Source organism: Hyla sarda, chromosome 1, assembly GCF_029499605.1.
Source record: "Hyla sarda isolate aHylSar1 chromosome 1, aHylSar1.hap1, whole genome shotgun sequence".
Classification (NCBI taxonomy): Eukaryota; Metazoa; Chordata; class Amphibia; order Anura; family Hylidae; genus Hyla; species Hyla sarda.
In genome coordinates this window covers 421,052,451-421,070,454 of record NC_079189.1, presented here as the reverse complement: position 1 = coordinate 421,070,454, position 18,004 = coordinate 421,052,451, and the positions used below count along the sequence as shown (strand labels likewise).

The following is an 18,004-nucleotide window of genomic DNA, read 5'->3' as shown; positions in this document are numbered from 1 at the left end:
ATCCCCAGCCCGTGCAGTGCAGTATGTCTCCTCACATATAGAAATCTTCCCCTGCCCCTGCAGTGTAATATGTCTCCTCACATATAGAAATCATCCCCAGCCTCTGCAGTGTAATATGTCTCCTCACATATAGAAATCATCCCCAGCCCCTGCAGTGTAATATGTCTCCTCACATATAGAAATCATCCCCAGCCCCTGCAGTGTAATATGTCCCCTCACATATAGAAATCATCCCCAGCCCCTGCAGTGTAATATGTCTCCTCACATATAGAAATCATCCCCAGCCCCTGCAGTGTAATATGTCCCCTCACATATAGAAATCATCCCCAGCCCGTGCAGTGCAGTATGTCTCCTCACATATAGAAATCATCCCCAGCCCGTGCAGTGCAGTATGTCTCCTCACATATAGAAATCATCCCCAGCCCGTGCAGTGTAATATGTCTCCTCACATATAGAAATCATCCCCAGCCCCTGCAGTGTAATATGTCTCCTCACATATAGAAATCATCCCCAGCCCCTGCAGTGTAATATGTCTCCTCACATATAGAAATCATCCCCAGCCCCTGCAGTGTAATATGTCTCCTCACATATAGAAATCATCCCCAGCCCCTGCAGTGTAATATGTCTCCTCACATATAGAAATCATCCCCAGCCCCTGCAGTGTAATATGTCTCCTCACATATAGAAATCATCAACAGCCCCTGCGTTGTAATATGTATCCTCACATATAGAAATGATCCACAGCCCCTGCAGTGTAATATGTCCCCTCACATATAGAAATCATCCCCAGCCCCTGCAGTGTAATATGTCTCCTCACATATAGAAATCATCCCCAGCCCCTGCAGTGTAATATGTCCCTTCACATATAGAAATCATCCCCAGGCCGTGCAGTGCAGTATGTCTCCTCACATATAAAAATCATCCCCAGCCCGTGCAGTGCAGTATGTCTCCTCACATATAGAAATCATCCCCAGCCCGTGCAGTGTAATATGTCTCCTCACATATAGAAATCATCCCCAGCCCCTGCAGTGTAATATGTCTCCTCACATATAGAAATCATCCCCAGCCCCTGCAGTGTAATATGTCTCCTCACATATAGAAATCATCCCCAGCCCCTGCAGTGTAATATGTCTCCTCACATATAGAAATCATCCCCAGCCCCTGCAGTGTAATATGTCTCCTCACATATAGAAATCATCAACAGCCCCTGCAGTGTAATATGTATCCTCACATATAGAAATGATCCCCAGCCCGTGCAGTGTAATATGTCTCCTAACATATAGAAATCATCACCAGCCCCTGCAGTGTAATATGTCCCCTCACATATAGAAATCATCCCCAGCCCGTGCAGTGCAGTATGTCTCCTCACATATAGAAATCATCCCCAGCCCCTGCAGTGTAATATGTCTCCTCACATATAGAAATCATCCCCAGCCCGTGCAGTGTAATATGTCTCCTCACATATAGAAATCATCCCCAGCCCGTGCAGTGTAATATGTCCCCTCACATATAGAAATCATCCCCAGCCCGTGCAGTGCAGTATGTCTCCTCACATATAGAAATCATCCCCAGCCCGTGCAGTGTAATATGTCTCCTCACATATAGAAATCATCCCCAGCCCCTGCAGTGTAATATGTCTCCTCACATATAGAAATCATCCCAGCCCCTGCAGTGCAGTATGTCTCCTCACATATAGAAATCACCCCAGCCCCTGCAGTGTAATATGTCTCCTCACATATAGAAATCATCCCAACCCCTGCAGTGCAGTATGTCTCCTCACATATAGAAATCACCCCCAGCCCCTGCAGTGTAATATGTCTCCTCACATATAGAAATCATCCCCAGCCCCTGCAGTGTAATATGTCTCCTCACATATAGAAATCATCCCCAGCCCCTGCAGTGTAATATGTCTCCTCACATATAGAAATCATCCCCAGCCCGTGCAGTGCAGTATGTCTCCTCACATATAGAAATCATCCCCAGCCCGTGCAGTGTAATATGTCTCCTCACATATAGAAATCATCCCCAGCCCCTACAGTGTAATATGTCTCCTCACATATAGAAATCATCCCCAGCCCCTGCAGTGTAATATGTCTCCTCACATATAGAAATCATCCCCAGCCTCTGCAGTGCAGTGTAATATGTCTCCTCACATATAGAAATCATCCCCAGCCAATGCAGTGTAATATGTCTCCTCACATATAGAAATCATCCCCAGCCCCTGCAGTGCAGTATGTCTCCTCACATATAGAAATCATCCCCAGCCCCTGCAGTGTAATATGTCTCCTCACATATAGAAATCATCCCCAGCCCCTGCAGTGTAATATGTCTCCTCACATATAGAAATCATCTCCAGCCCCTGCAGTGCAGTATGTCTCCTCACATATAGAAATCATCCCCAGCCCCTGCAGTGCAGTATGTCTCCTCACATATAGAAATCATCCCCAGCCCCTGCAGTGTAATATGTCTCCTCACATATAGAAATCATCCGCAGCCTCTGCAGTGCAGTGTAATATGTCTCCTCACATATAGAAATCATCCCCAGCGCCTGCAGTGTAATATGTCTCCTCACATATAGAAATCATCCCCAGCCCCTGCAGTGTAATATGTCTCCTCACATATAGAAATCATCCCCAGCCTCTGCAGTGAAGTGTAATATGTCTCCGCACACATAGAAATCATCCCCAGCCCCTGCAGTGTAATATGTCTCCTCACATATAGAAATCATCCCCAGCCCCTGCAGTGTAATATCTCTCCTCACATATAGAAATCATCCCCAGCCCTTGCAGTGTAATATGTCTCCTCACATATAGAAATCATCCCCAGCCCCTGCAGTGTAATATGTCTCCTCACATATAGAAATCATCCCCAGCCCCTGCAGTGTAATATGTCTCCTCACATATAGAAATCATCCCCAGCCCCTGCAATGTAATATGTCTCCTCACATATAGAAATCATCCCCAGCACGTGCAGTGCAGTATGTCTCCTCATATATAGAAATCATCCCCAGCCCGTGCAGTGCAGTATGTCTCCTCACATATAGAAATCATCCCCAGCCCATGCAGTGCGGTATGTCTCCTCACATATAGAAATCATCCCCAGCCCCTGCAGTGTAATATGTCTCCTCACATATAGAAATCATCCCCAGCCCGTGCAGTGTAATATGTCTCCTCACATATAGAAATCATCCCCAGCCCCTGCAGTGTAATATGTCCCCTCACATATAGAAATCATCCCCAGCGCCTGCAGTGTAATATCTCTCCTCACATATAGAAATCATCCCCAGCCCGTGCAGTGAAATATGTCTCCTCACATATAGAAATCATCCCCAGCCCCTGCAGTGTAATATGTCTCCTCACATATAGAAATCATCCCCAGCCCCTGCAGTGTAATATGTCTCCTCACATATAGAAATCATCCCCAGCCCGTGCAGTGTAATATGTCTCCTCACATATAGAAATCATCCCCAGCCCGTGCAGTGCAGTATGTCTCCTCACATATAGAAATCATCCCCAGCCCCTGCAGTGTAATATGTCTCCTCACATATAGAAATCATCCCCAGCCCATGCAGTGCATTATGTCTCCTCATATATAGAAATCATCCCCAGCCCGTGCAGTGCAGTATGTCTCCTCACATATAGAAATCTTCCCCAGCCCCTGCAGTGTAATATGTCTCCTCACATATAGAAATCATCCCCAGCCTCAGCAGTGTAATATGTCTCCTCACATATAGAAATCATCCCCAGCCCCTGCAGTGTAATATGTCTCCTCACATATAGAAATCATCCCCAGCCACTGCAGTGTAATATGTCCCCTCACATATAGAAATCATCCCCAGCCCCTGCAGTGTAATATGTCTCCTCACATATAGAAATCATCCCCAGCCCCTGCAGTGTAATATGTCTCCTCACATATAGAAATCATCCCCAGCCCGTGCATTGCAGTATGTCTCCTCACATATAGAAATCATCCCCAGCCCGTGCAGTGCAGTATGTCTCCTCACATATAGAAATCATCCCCAGCCCCTGCAGTGTAATATGTCTCCTCACATATAGAAATCATCCCCAGCCTCTGCAGTGAAGTGTAATATGTCTCCGCACACATAGAAATCATCCCCAGCCCCTGCAGTGTAATATGTCTCCTCACATATAGAAATCATCCCCAGCCCCTGCAGTGTAATATCTCTCCTCACATATAGAAATCATCCCCAGCCCTTGCAGTGTAATATGTCTCCTCACATATAGAAATCATCCCCAGCCCCTGCAGTGTAATATGTCTCCTCACATATAGAAATCATCCCCAGCCCCTGCAGTGTAATATGTCTCCTCACATATAGAAATCATCCCCAGCCCCTGCAATGTAATATGTCTCCTCACATATAGAAATCATCCCCAGCACGTGCAGTGCAGTATGTCTCCTCATATATAGAAATCATCCCCAGCCCGTGCAGTGCAGTATGTCTCCTCACATATAGAAATCATCCCCAGCCCATGCAGTGCGGTATGTCTCCTCACATATAGAAATCATCCCCAGCCCCTGCAGTGTAATATGTCTCCTCACATATAGAAATCATCCCCAGCCCGTGCAGTGTAATATGTCTCCTCACATATAGAAATCATCCCCAGCCCCTGCAGTGTAATATGTCCCCTCACATATAGAAATCATCCCCAGCGCCTGCAGTGTAATATCTCTCCTCACATATAGAAATCATCCCCAGCCCGTGCAGTGAAATATGTCTCCTCACATATAGAAATCATCCCCAGCCCCTGCAGTGTAATATGTCTCCTCACATATAGAAATCATCCCCAGCCCCTGCAGTGTAATATGTCTCCTCACATATAGAAATCATCCCCAGCCCGTGCAGTGTAATATGTCTCCTCACATATAGAAATCATCCCCAGCCCGTGCAGTGCAGTATGTCTCCTCACATATAGAAATCATCCCCAGCCCCTGCAGTGTAATATGTCTCCTCACATATAGAAATCATCCCCAGCCCATGCAGTGCATTATGTCTCCTCATATATAGAAATCATCCCCAGCCCGTGCAGTGCAGTATGTCTCCTCACATATAGAAATCTTCCCCAGCCCCTGCAGTGTAATATGTCTCCTCACATATAGAAATCATCCCCAGCCTCAGCAGTGTAATATGTCTCCTCACATATAGAAATCATCCCCAGCCCCTGCAGTGTAATATGTCTCCTCACATATAGAAATCATCCCCAGCCACTGCAGTGTAATATGTCCCCTCACATATAGAAATCATCCCCAGCCCCTGCAGTGTAATATGTCTCCTCACATATAGAAATCATCCCCAGCCCCTGCAGTGTAATATGTCTCCTCACATATAGAAATCATCCCCAGCCCGTGCATTGCAGTATGTCTCCTCACATATAGAAATCATCCCCAGCCCGTGCAGTGCAGTATGTCTCCTCACATATAGAAATCATCCCCAGCCCCTGCAGTGTAATATGTCTCCTCACATATAGAAATCATCCCCAGCCTCTGCAGTGTAATATGTCTCCTCACATATAGAAATCATCCCCAGCCCCTGCAGTGTAATATGTCTCCTCACATATAGAAATCATCCCCAGCCCCTGCAGTGTAATATGTCTCCTCACATATAGAAATCATCCCCAGCCCGTGCAGTGTAATATGTCTCCTCAAATATAGAAATCATCCCCAGCTCCTGCAGTGTAATATGTCTCCTCACATATAGAAATCATCCCCAGCCCGTGCAGTGTAATATGTCTCCTCACATATAGAAATCATCCACAGCCCCTGCAGTGTAATATGTCTCCTCACATATAGAAATCATCCCCAGCCCGTGCAGTGTAATATGTCTCCTCACATATAGAAATCATCCCCAGCCCCTACAGTGTAATATGTCTCCTCACATATAGAAATCATCACCAGCCCCTGCAGTGTAATATGTCTCCTCACATATAGAAATCATCCCCAGCCCCTGCAGTTTAATATGTCTCCTCACATATAGAAATCTTCCCCTGCCTCTGCAGTGTAATATGTCTCCTCACATATAGAAATCATCCCCAGCCCCTGCAGTGTAATATGTCTCCTCACATATAGAAATCATCCCCAGCCCGTGCAGTGCAGTATGTCTCCTCACATATAGAAATCATCCCCAGCCCGTGCAGTGCAGTATGTCTCCTCACATATAGAAATCATCCCCAGCCCCTGCAGTGCAGTATGTCCCCTCACATATAGAAATCATCACCAGCCCCTGCAGTGTAATATGTCTCCTCACATATAGAAATCGTCCCCAGCCCCTGCAGTGTAATATGTCTCCTCACATATAGAAATCATCCCCAGCCCCTGCAGTGTAATATGTCTCCTCACATATAGAAATCATCCCCAGCCCGTGCAGTGCAGTATGTCTCCTCACATATAGAAATCATCCCCAGCCCGTGCAGTGCAGTATGTCTCCTCACATATAGAAATCATCCCCAGCCCCTGCAGTGTAATATGTCTCCTCACATATAGAAATCATCCCCAGCCTCTGCAGTGTAATATGTCTCCTCACATATAGAAATCATCCCCAGCCCCTGCAGTGTAATATGTCTCCTCACATATAGAAATCATCCCCAGCCCCTGCAGTGTAATATGTCTCCTCACATATAGAAATCATCCCCAGCCCGTGCAGTGCAGTATGTCTCCTCACATATAGAAATCATCACCAGCCCCTGCAGTGTAATATGTCTCCTCACATACAGAAATCATCCCCAGCCCCTGCAGTTTAATATGTCTCCTCACATATAGAAATCATCCCCTGCCTCTGCAGTGTAATATGTCTCCTCACATATAGAAATCATCCCCAGCCCCTGCAGTGTAATATGTCTCCTCACATATAGAAATCATCCCCAGCCCCTGCAGTGTAATATGTCTCCTCACATATAGAAATCATCCCCAGCCCGTGCAGTGTAATATGTCTCCTCACATATAGAAATCATCCCCAGCCCCTGCAGTGCAGTATGTCCCCTCACATATAGAAATCATCACCAGCCCCTGCAGTGTAATATGTCTCCTCACATATAGAAATCGTCCCCAGCCCCTGCAGTGTAATATGTCTCCTCACATATAGAAATCATCCCCAGCCCCTGCAGTGTAATATGTCTCCTCACATATAGAAATCATCCCCAGCCCCTGCAGTGTAATATGTCTCCTCACATATGGAAATCATCCCCAGCCCCTGCAGTGCAGTATGTCCCCTCACATATAGAAATCATCACCAGCCCCTGCAGTGTAATATGTCTCCTCACATATAGAAATCGTCCCCAGCCCCTGCAGTGTAATATGTCTCCTCACATATAGAAATCATCCCCAGCCCCTGCAGTGTAATATGTCTCCTCACATATAGAAATCATCCCCAGCCCCTGCAGTGTAATATGTCTCCTCACATATGGAAATCATCCCCAGCCCCTGCAGTGCAGTATGTCCCCTCACATATAGAAATCATCCCCAGCCTCTGCAGTGTAATATGTCTCCTCACATATAGAAATCATCCCCAGCCCCTGCAGTGTAATATGTCTCCTCACATATAGAAATCATCCCCAGCCCCTGCAGTGTAATATGTCTCCTCACATATAGAAATCATCCCCAGCCCCTGCAGTGTAATATGTCTCCTCACATATAGAAATCATCCCCAGCCAATGCAGTGCAGTATGTCCCCTCACATATAGAAATCATCACCAGCCCCTGCAGTGTAATATGTCTCCTCACATATAGAAATCGTCCCCAGCCCCTGCAGTGTAATATGTCTCCTCACATATAGAAATCATCCCCAGCCCCTGCAGTGTAATATGTCTCCTCACATATAGAAATCATCCCCAGCCCGTGCAGTGCAGTATGTCTCCTCACATATAGAAATCATCCCCAGCCCGTGCAGTGCAGTATGTCTCCTCACATATAGAAATCATCCCCAGCCCCTGCAGTGTAATATGTCTCCTCACATATAGAAATCATCCCCAGCCTCCTCAGTGTAATATGTCTCCTCACATATAGAAATCATCCCCAGCCCCTGCAGTGTAATATGTCTCCTCACATATAGAAATCATCCCCAGCCCCTGCAGTGTAATATGTCTCCTCACATATAGAAATCATCCCCAGCCCCTGCAGTGTAATATGTCTCCTCACATATAGAAATCATCACCAGCCCCTGCAGTGTAATATGTCTCCTCACATATAGAAATCATCCCCAGCCCGTGCAGTGTAATATGTCTCCTCACATATAGAAATCATCCTCAGCCCGTGCAGTGCAGTATGTCTCCTCACATATAGAAATCATCACCAGCCCCTGCAGTGTAATATGTCTCCTCACATATAGAAATCATCCCCAGCCCCTGCAGTTTAATATGTCTCCTCACATATAGAAATCATCCCCAGCCTCTGCAGTGTAATATGTCTCCTCACATATAGAAATCATCCCCAGCCCCTGCAGTGTAATATGTCTCCTCACATATAGAAATCATCCCCAGCCCCTGCAGTGTAATATGTCTCCTCACATATAGAAATCATCCCCAGCCCGTGCAGTGTAATATGTCTCCTCACATATAGAAATCATCCCCAGCCCCTGCAGTGCAGTATGTCCCCTCACATATAGAAATCATCCCCAGCCCCTGCAGTGCAGTATGTCCCCTCACATATAGAAATCATCACCAGCCCCTGCAGTGTAATATGTCTCCTCACATATAGAAATCGTCCCCAGCCCCTGCAGTGTAATATGTCTCCTCACATATAGAAATCATCCCCAGCCCCTGCAGTGTAATATGTCTCCTCACATATAGAAATCATCCCCAGCCCCTGCAGTGTAATATGTCTCCTCACATATGGAAATCATCCCCAGCCCCTGCAGTGCAGTATGTCCCCTCACATATAGAAATCATCACCAGCCCCTGCAGTGTAATATGTCTCCTCACATATAGAAATCGTCCCCAGCCCCTGCAGTGTAATATGTCTCCTCACATATAGAAATCATCCCCAGCCCCTGCAGTGTAATATGTCTCCTCACATATAGAAATCATCCCCAGCCCGTGCAGTGCAGTATGTCTCCTCACATATAGAAATCATCCCCAGCCCGTGCAGTGCAGTATGTCTCCTCACATATAGAAATCATCCCCAGCCCCTGCAGTGTAATATGTCTCCTCACATATAGAAATCATCCCCAGCCTCTGCAGTGTAATATGTCTCCTCACATATAGAAATCATCCCCAGCCCCTGCAGTGTAATATGTCTCCTCACATATAGAAATCATCCCCAGCCCCTGCAGTGTAATATGTCTCCTCACATATAGAAATCATCCCCAGCCCCTGCAGTGTAATATGTTTCCTCACATATAGAAATCATCCTCAGCCCCTGCAGTGTAATATGTCTCCTCACATATAGAAATTATCCCCAGCCCGTGCAGTGTAATATGTCTCCTCACATATAGAAATCATCCCCAGCCCGTGCAGTGCAGTATGTCTCCTCACATATAGAAATCATCACCAGCCCCTGCAGTGTAATATGTCTCCTCACATATAGAAATCATCCCCAGCCCCTGCAGTTTAATATGTCTCCTCACATATAGAAATCATCCCCAGCCTCTGCAGTGTAATATGTCTCCTCACATATAGAAATCATCCCCAGCCCCTGCAGTGTACTATGTCTCCTCACATATAGAAATCATCCCCAGCCCCTGCAGTGTAATATGTCTCCTCACATATAGAAATCATCCCCAGCCCGTGCAGTGTAATATGTCTCCTCACATATAGAAATCATCCCCAGCCCCTGCAGTGTAATATGTCTCCTCACATATAGAAATCATCACCAGCCCCTGCAGTGTAATATGTCTCCTCTCATATAGAAATCATCCCCAGCCCGTGCAGTGCAGTATGTCTCCTCACATATAGAAATCATCCCCAGCCCCTGCAGTGCAGTATGTCTCCTCACATATAGAAATCATCCCCAGCCCCTGCAGTGTAATATGTCTCCTCACATATAGAAATCATCCGCAGCCTCTGCAGTGCAGTGTAATATGTCTCCTCACATATAGAAATCATCCCCAGCGCCTGCAGTGTAATATGTCTCCTCACATATAGAAATCATCCCCAGCCCCTGCAGTGTAATGTGTCTCCTCACATATAGAAATCATCCCCAGCCCGTGCAGTGCAGTATGTCTCCTCACATATAGAAATCATCCCCAGCCCGTGCAGTGCAGTATGTCTCCTCACATATAGAAATCATCCCCAGCCCCTGCAGTGCAGTATGTCCCCTCACATATAGAAATCATCACCAGCCCCTGCAGTGTAATATGTCTCCTCACATATAGAAATCGTCCCCAGCCCCTGCAGTGTAATATGTCTCCTCACATATAGAAATCATCCCCAGCCCCTGCAGTGTAATATGTCTCCTCACATATAGAAATCATCTCCAGCCCGTGCAGTGCAGTATGTCTCCTCACATATAGAAATCATCCCCAGCCCGTGCAGTGCAGTATGTCTCCTCACATATAGAAATCATCCCCAGCCCCTGCAGTGTAATATGTCTCCTCACATATAGAAATCATCCCCAGCCTCTGCAGTGTAATATGTCTCCTCACATATAGAAATCATCCCCAGCCCCTGCAGTGTAATATGTCTCCTCACATATAGAAATCATCCCCAGCCCCTGCAGTGTAATATGTCTCCTCACATATAGAAATCATCCCCAGCCCGTGCAGTGCAGTATGTCTCCTCACATATAGAAATCATCACCAGCCCCTGCAGTGTAATATGTCTCCTCACATATAGAAATCATCCCCAGCCCCTGCAGTTTAATATGTCTCCTCACATATAGAAATCATCCCCTGCCTCTGCAGTGTAATATGTCTCCTCACATATAGAAATCATCCCCAGCCCCTGCAGTGTAATATGTCTCCTCACATATAGAAATCATCCCCAGCCCCTGCAGTGTAATATGTCTCCTCACATATAGAAATCATCCCCAGCCCGTGCAGTGTAATATGTCTCCTCACATATAGAAATCATCCCCAGTCCCTGCAGTGCAGTATGTCCCCTCACATATAGAAATCATCCCCAGCCCCTGCTGTGCAGTATGTCCCCTCACATATAGAAATCATCACCAGCCCCTGCAGTGTAATATGTCTCCTCACATATAGAAATCGTCCCCAGCCCCTGCAGTGTAATATGTCTCCTCACATATAGAAATCATCCCCAGCCCCTGCAGTGTAACATGTCTCCTCACATATAGAAATCATCCCCAGCCCCTGCAGTGTAATATGTCTCCTCACATATGGAAATCATCCCCAGCCCCTGCAGTGCAGTATGTCCCCTCACATATAGAAATCATCACCAGCCCCTGCAGTGTAATATGTCTCCTCACATATAGAAATCGTCCCCAGCCCCTGCAGTGTAATATGTCTCCTCACATATAGAAATCATCCCCAGCCCCTGCAGTGTAATATGTCTCCTCACATATAGAAATCATCCCCAGCCCCTGCAGTGTAATATGTCTCCTCACATATGGAAATCATCCCCAGCCCCTGCAGTGCAGTATGTCCCCTCACATATAGAAATCATCCCCAGCCTCTGCAGTGTAATATGTCTCCTCACATATAGAAATCATCCCCAGCCCCTGCAGTGTAATATGTCTCCTCACATATAGAAATCATCCCCAGCCCCTGCAGTGTAATATGTCTCCTCACATATAGAAATCATCCCCAGCCCGTGCAGTGTAATATGTCTCCTCACATATAGAAATCATCCCCAGCCCGTGCAGTGCAGTATGTCTCCTCACATATAGAAATCATCACCAGCCCCTGCAGTGTAATATGTCTCCTCACATATAGAAATCATCCCCAGCCCCTGCAGTTTAATATGTCTCCTCACATATAGAAATCATCCCCAGCCTCTGCAGTGTAATATGTCTCCTCACATATAGAAATCATCCCCAGCCCCTGCAGTGTAATATGTCTCCTCACATATAGAAATCATCCCCAGCCCCTGCAGTGTAATATGTCTCCTCACATATAGAAATCATCCCCAGCCCGTGCAGTGTAATATGTCTCCTCACATATAGAAATCATCCCCAGCCCCTGCAGTGCAGTATGTCCCCTCACATATAGAAATCATCCCCAGCCAATGCAGTGCAGTATGTCCCCTCACATATAGAAATCATCACCAGCCCCTGCAGTGTAATATGTCTCCTCACATATAGAAATCGTCCCCAGCCCCTGCAGTGTAATATGTCTCCTCACATATAGAAATCATCCCCAGCCCCTGCAGTGTAATATGTCTCCTCACATATAGAAATCATCCCCAGCCCGTGCAGTGCAGTATGTCTCCTCACATATAGAAATCATCCCCAGCCCGTGCAGTGCAGTATGTCTCCTCACATATAGAAATCATCCTCAGCCCGTGCAGTGCAGTATGTCTCCTCACATATAGAAATCATCACCAGCCCCTGCAGTGTAATATGTCTCCTCACATATAGAAATCATCCCCAGCCCCTGCAGTTTAATATGTCTCCTCACATATAGAAATCATCCCCAGCCTCTGCAGTGTAATATGTCTCCTCACATATAGAAATCATCCCCAGCCCCTGCAGTGTAATATGTCTCCTCACATATAGAAATCATCCCCAGCCCCTGCAGTGTAATATGTCTCCTCACATATAGAAATCATCCCCAGCCCGTGCAGTGTAATATGTCTCCTCACATATAGAAATCATCCCCAGCCCCTGCAGTGCAGTATGTCCCCTCACATATAGAAATCATCCCCAGCCCCTGCAGTGCAGTATGTCCCCTCACATATAGAAATCATCACCAGCCCCTGCAGTGTAATATGTCTCCTCACATATAGAAATCGTCCCCAGCCCCTGCAGTGTAATATGTCTCCTCACATATAGAAATCATCCCCAGCCCCTGCAGTGTAATATGTCTCCTCACATATAGAAATCATCCCCAGCCCCTGCAGTGTAATATGTCTCCTCACATATGGAAATCATCCCCAGCCCCTGCAGTGCAGTATGTCCCCTCACATATAGAAATCATCACCAGCCCCTGCAGTGTAATATGTCTCCTCACATATAGAAATCGTCCCCAGCCCCTGCAGTGTAATATGTCTCCTCACATATAGAAATCATCCCCAGCCCCTGCAGTGTAATATGTCTCCTCACATATAGAAATCATCCCCAGCCCGTGCAGTGCAGTATGTCTCCTCACATATAGAAATCATCCCCAGCCCGTGCAGTGCAGTATGTCTCCTCACATATAGAAATCATCCCCAGCCCCTGCAGTGTAATATGTCTCCTCACATATAGAAATCATCCCCAGCCTCTGCAGTGTAATATGTCTCCTCACATATAGAAATCATCCCCAGCCCCTGCAGTGTAATATGTCTCCTCACATATAGAAATCATCCCCAGCCCCTGCAGTGTAATATGTCTCCTCACATATAGAAATCATCCCCAGCCCCTGCAGTGTAATATGTTTCCTCACATATAGAAATCATCCTCAGCCCCTGCAGTGTAATATGTCTCCTCACATATAGAAATTATCCCCAGCCCGTGCAGTGTAATATGTCTCCTCACATATAGAAATCATCCCCAGCCCGTGCAGTGCAGTATGTCTCCTCACATATAGAAATCATCACCAGCCCCTGCAGTGTAATATGTCTCCTCACATATAGAAATCATCCCCAGCCCCTGCAGTTTAATATGTCTCCTCACATATAGAAATCATCCCCAGCCTCTGCAGTGTAATATGTCTCCTCACATATAGAAATCATCCCCAGCCCCTGCAGTGTACTATGTCTCCTCACATATAGAAATCATCCCCAGCCCCTGCAGTGTAATATGTCTCCTCACATATAGAAATCATCCCCAGCCCGTGCAGTGTAATATGTCTCCTCACATATAGAAATCATCCCCAGCCCCTGCAGTGCAGTATGTCCCCTCACGTATAGAAATCATCCCCAGCCCCTGCAGTGCAGTATTTCCCCTCACATATAGAAATCATCACCAGCCCCTGCAGTGTAATATGTCTCCTCACATATAGAAATTGTCCCCAGCCCCTGCAGTGTAATATGTCTCCTCACATATAGAAATCATCCCCAGCCCCTGCAGTGTAATATGTCTCCTCGCATATAGAAATCATCCCCAGCCCCTGCAGTGTAATATGTCTCCTCACATATGGAAATCATCCCCAGCCCCTGCAGTGCAGTATGTCCCCTCACATATAGAAATCATCACCAGCCCCTGCAGTGCAGTATGTCCCCTCACATATAGAAATCATCACCAGCCCCTGCAGTGTAATATGTCTCCTCACATATAGAAATCGTCCCCAGCCCCTGCAGTGTAATATGTCTCCTCACATATAGAAATCATCCCCAGCCCATGCAGTGTAATATGTCTCCTCACATATAGAAATCATCCCCAGCCCGTGCAGTGCAGTATGTCTCCTCACATATAGAAATCATCCCCAGCCCGTGCAGTGCAGTATGTCTCCTCACATATAGAAATCATCCCCAGCCCCTGCAGTGTAATATGTCTCCTCACATATAGAAATCATCCCCAGCCCCTGCAGTGTAATATGTCTCCTCACATATAGAAATCATCCCCAGCCCCTGCAGTGTAATATGTCTCCTCACATATAGAAATCATCCCCAGCCTCTGCAGTGTAATATGTCTCCTCACATATAGAAATCATCCCCAGCCCCTGCAGTGTAATATGTCTCCTCACATATAGAAATCATCCCCAGCCCCTGCAGTGTAATATGTCTCCTCACATATAGAAATCATCCCCAGCCTCTGCAGTGTAATATGTCTCCTCACATATAGAAATCATCCCTAGCCCGTGCAGTGAGGTATGTCTCCTCACACATTTCCTGCTCAGTGCTTTCCCTGTGCAAACTTGAAACCTCCCCATGATAAGTTAGGTCCTGTGTAAACAGAGAGGGGGGGGGGGAGTTGGGGGGGAGGAGCTGTAAGCAATAAGAAGGGCAGAGATTTAGCACAGTAGGGCGTGATATGGGCTGGCTTTGGGGGGTACATTATGTTACAGACTTGAGAGGAAGTCATTTTTTTCAGAGTGAAGAGGATGATGGGAGCTCAGGCTCCATAACCAGGAAGTGCTGCTATTTTCACAGTGGCATAGCATACAAACGGGATGGGGCAGACATATAATGAAAAGTGCTTATTTTCAGATTTTTCACTATTGGATATCTCCTTTAAGCATTCCATATTGCCTATTTGCCTTACCTGTGGATCCAGACCTTCTACTACGTTGTTTGACTTCGCACCTTTGCTGCCTGCCTTGACCTTCTGCTACATTTGACAACGCTACTGCCCTATACTTCGGTACCTCGCCTTGCCCAGCTACCTGTGTAGTCGAGCCGTGTCGGGGGTAGCGACCTGGGTGGTGGGCTCTGGTGAGCTATAACATTGCAAAAAAAAAAGGGGAAAAAAAAGGGAATAAAGATCATTTAACCCATTCCCTATTACCCAATTAAAAGTTTGAATCACCCCCCTTTTCCCATTTAAAAAAAACTGTGTAAATGAAAATAAACATATGTGGTATTGTCACTTGCAGAAATGTCCGAACTATAAAAGTATATCATTAATTAAACCACACAGACAATGGCGTACGCGCAAAAAAATTAAAATTTGTGTATTTTGGTCACTTTTTATATCATGTAAAAATGATCAATAAGTCCAATCAATACACAAATGGTACCGCCAAAAACTTCAGATCACAGCGCAAAAATTGAGACCTCATACACGTAAAAAATAAAAAAGTTATAGGGGTCCAAAGATGACAATTTTAAACGTATACATTTTTCTGCATGTAGTTATGATTTTTTTCCAGAAGTACGACAAAATCAAACCTATATAAGTAGGGTATAATTTTAACCGTATGGACCTACAGAATAAAGAGCATGTGTCATAATGATTTTTTTTCCTGTTTCACTGTAGATTTTTGGGTAAAATGACTGATGTCATTACAAAATAGAATTGGTGGCGCAAAAAATAAGCCATCATATGGCTTTTTAGGTGCAACATTGAAAGAGTTATGATTTTTTTAAAGGTAAGGAGAAAAAAACGAAAGTGCAAAAACGGAAAAACACCTGGTCGTTAACCCCTTAAGGTCTCAGCCCATTTTGGCCTTAAGGACTCAGACAATTAAATTTTTACGTTTTCAGTTTTTTCCTCCTCGCCTTCTAAAAATCATAACTCTTTTATATTTTCATCCACAGACTAGTATGAGGGCTTGTTTTTTTGCGCGACCAGTTGTCCTTTGTAATGACATAACTGATTATATCATAAAATGTATGGCGCAACCAAAAAACACTATTTTTGTGGGGAAATTAAAACGAAAAACGCAATTTTGCTAATTTTGGAAGGTTTCGTTTTCACGACGTACAATTTATGCTAAAAATGACGTGTGTTCTTTATTCTGAGGGTTACGATTAAAATGATACCCATTATTACATACTTTTCTATTATTGTTGCGCTTAAAAAAAATAACAAACTTTTTAACCAAATTAGTACGTTTATAATCCCTTTATTTTGATGACCTCTAACTTTTTTATTTTTCTCTATAAGCGGCGGTATGGGGGCTCATTTTTTGCGCCATGATCTGTACTTTTTTTTGATACCACATTTGCATATAAAAAACTTTTTATAAATTTTTTATAATTTTTTTTAATAAAATGTATTAAAAAAGTAGCAATTTTGGACTTTTTTTTTTTCGTTCACGCCGTTCACCGTACGGGATCATTAACATTTTATTTTAATAGTTCGGACATTTACGCACATGGCGATACCAAATATGTCTATAAAATTAATTTTTTACGCTTTTTGGGGGTAAAATAGGAAAAAACGGACGTTTAACTTTTTTATTGGGGGAGGGGATTTTTCATTTTTTTTTTACTTTTACTTTTACATTTTTTTACATTTTTTTTTACACTTGAATAGTCCCCATAGGGAACTATTCATAGCAATACCATGATTGCTAATACTGATCTGTTCTATGTATGGGACATAGAACAGATCAGTGTTATCGGCGATCTTCTGTTCTGGTCTGCTCGATCACAGACCAGAGCAGAAGACGCCGGGAGCCGGACAGAGGCAGGTGAGGGGATCTCAGTGCAGCATTCTGAATGATCGGATCCCCGCAGCAGCGCTGCGGGCGATCCGATCATTCATTCAAATCGCGCACTTCCGCAGATGCCGGGATCTGTATTGATCCCGGCACCTGAGGGGTTAATGGCGGACGCCCGCGAGATCGCGGGCGTCGGCAATTGCCGGCGGGTCCCTGGCTGCGATCAGCAGCCGGGATCAGCCGCGCATGACACAGGCATCGCTCCGATGCCCGCGGTTATGCACAGGACGTAAATGTACGTCCTGGTGCGTTAAGTACCACCGCACCAGGACGTACATTTACGTCCTGCGTCCTTAAGGGGTTAAGGGGTTAAAGGGGATTTTTTTTTTGTGCCATTATGGACTGTGTAGAATCTATGCAAACTAGGAGGAAAGCCATTTCTTTTACAAAGGAAAGACTTATTTATTTATTATTTTTTTATTTAATTTTGATTTTTTTTTAAAACATGAGTAATCTATATCTATATATCTAAAACTCTATGGGGGAGATTTATCAAAACCTGTGCAGAGGAAAACTTTCCCAGTTGCCCATAGCAACCAATCAGATCGCTACTTTCATTTTTCACAGGCCTTCATAAAAATTAAAGCAGCAAGCTGATTGGTTGCTATGGGCAACTGGGCAAGTTTTCCTCTGCACAGTTTTTGATAAATCTCCCCCAATGTGTGTTTGTATGTGTGTATGTTCCAGCATCACGTCCGAACGGCTATAGATATTAACATGAAACTTGGCACACATGTTACTTATATGTCAACAACAAACATAGGATTTAACCCTTACTCACCCCCATTTGCCAGGGTCGGAGCTTTTGTTTAAAGTCCCATACAAGTCTATGGGAAATATATGTAACTTCCA

At 45.1% G+C, this 18,004-nt stretch overlaps 1 long non-coding RNA gene across 1 annotated transcript in view; it reads right to left on the bottom strand.

The window, feature by feature from the left end:
* LOC130308987 (uncharacterized) overlaps positions 1 to 17,671 on the bottom strand; it is a 50,566-nt gene extending 32,895 nt beyond the window's left edge. The window contains exons 1-2 of the long non-coding RNA XR_008857744.1: positions 17,652 to 17,671; positions 15,250 to 15,424 (exon numbers count right to left, since the gene is read on the bottom strand). This is a non-coding gene — a long non-coding RNA (uncharacterized LOC130308987). The remainder of the gene's footprint in view (positions 1 to 15,249; positions 15,425 to 17,651) is intronic.
* Positions 17,672 to 18,004: the final 333 nt, after the last annotated feature.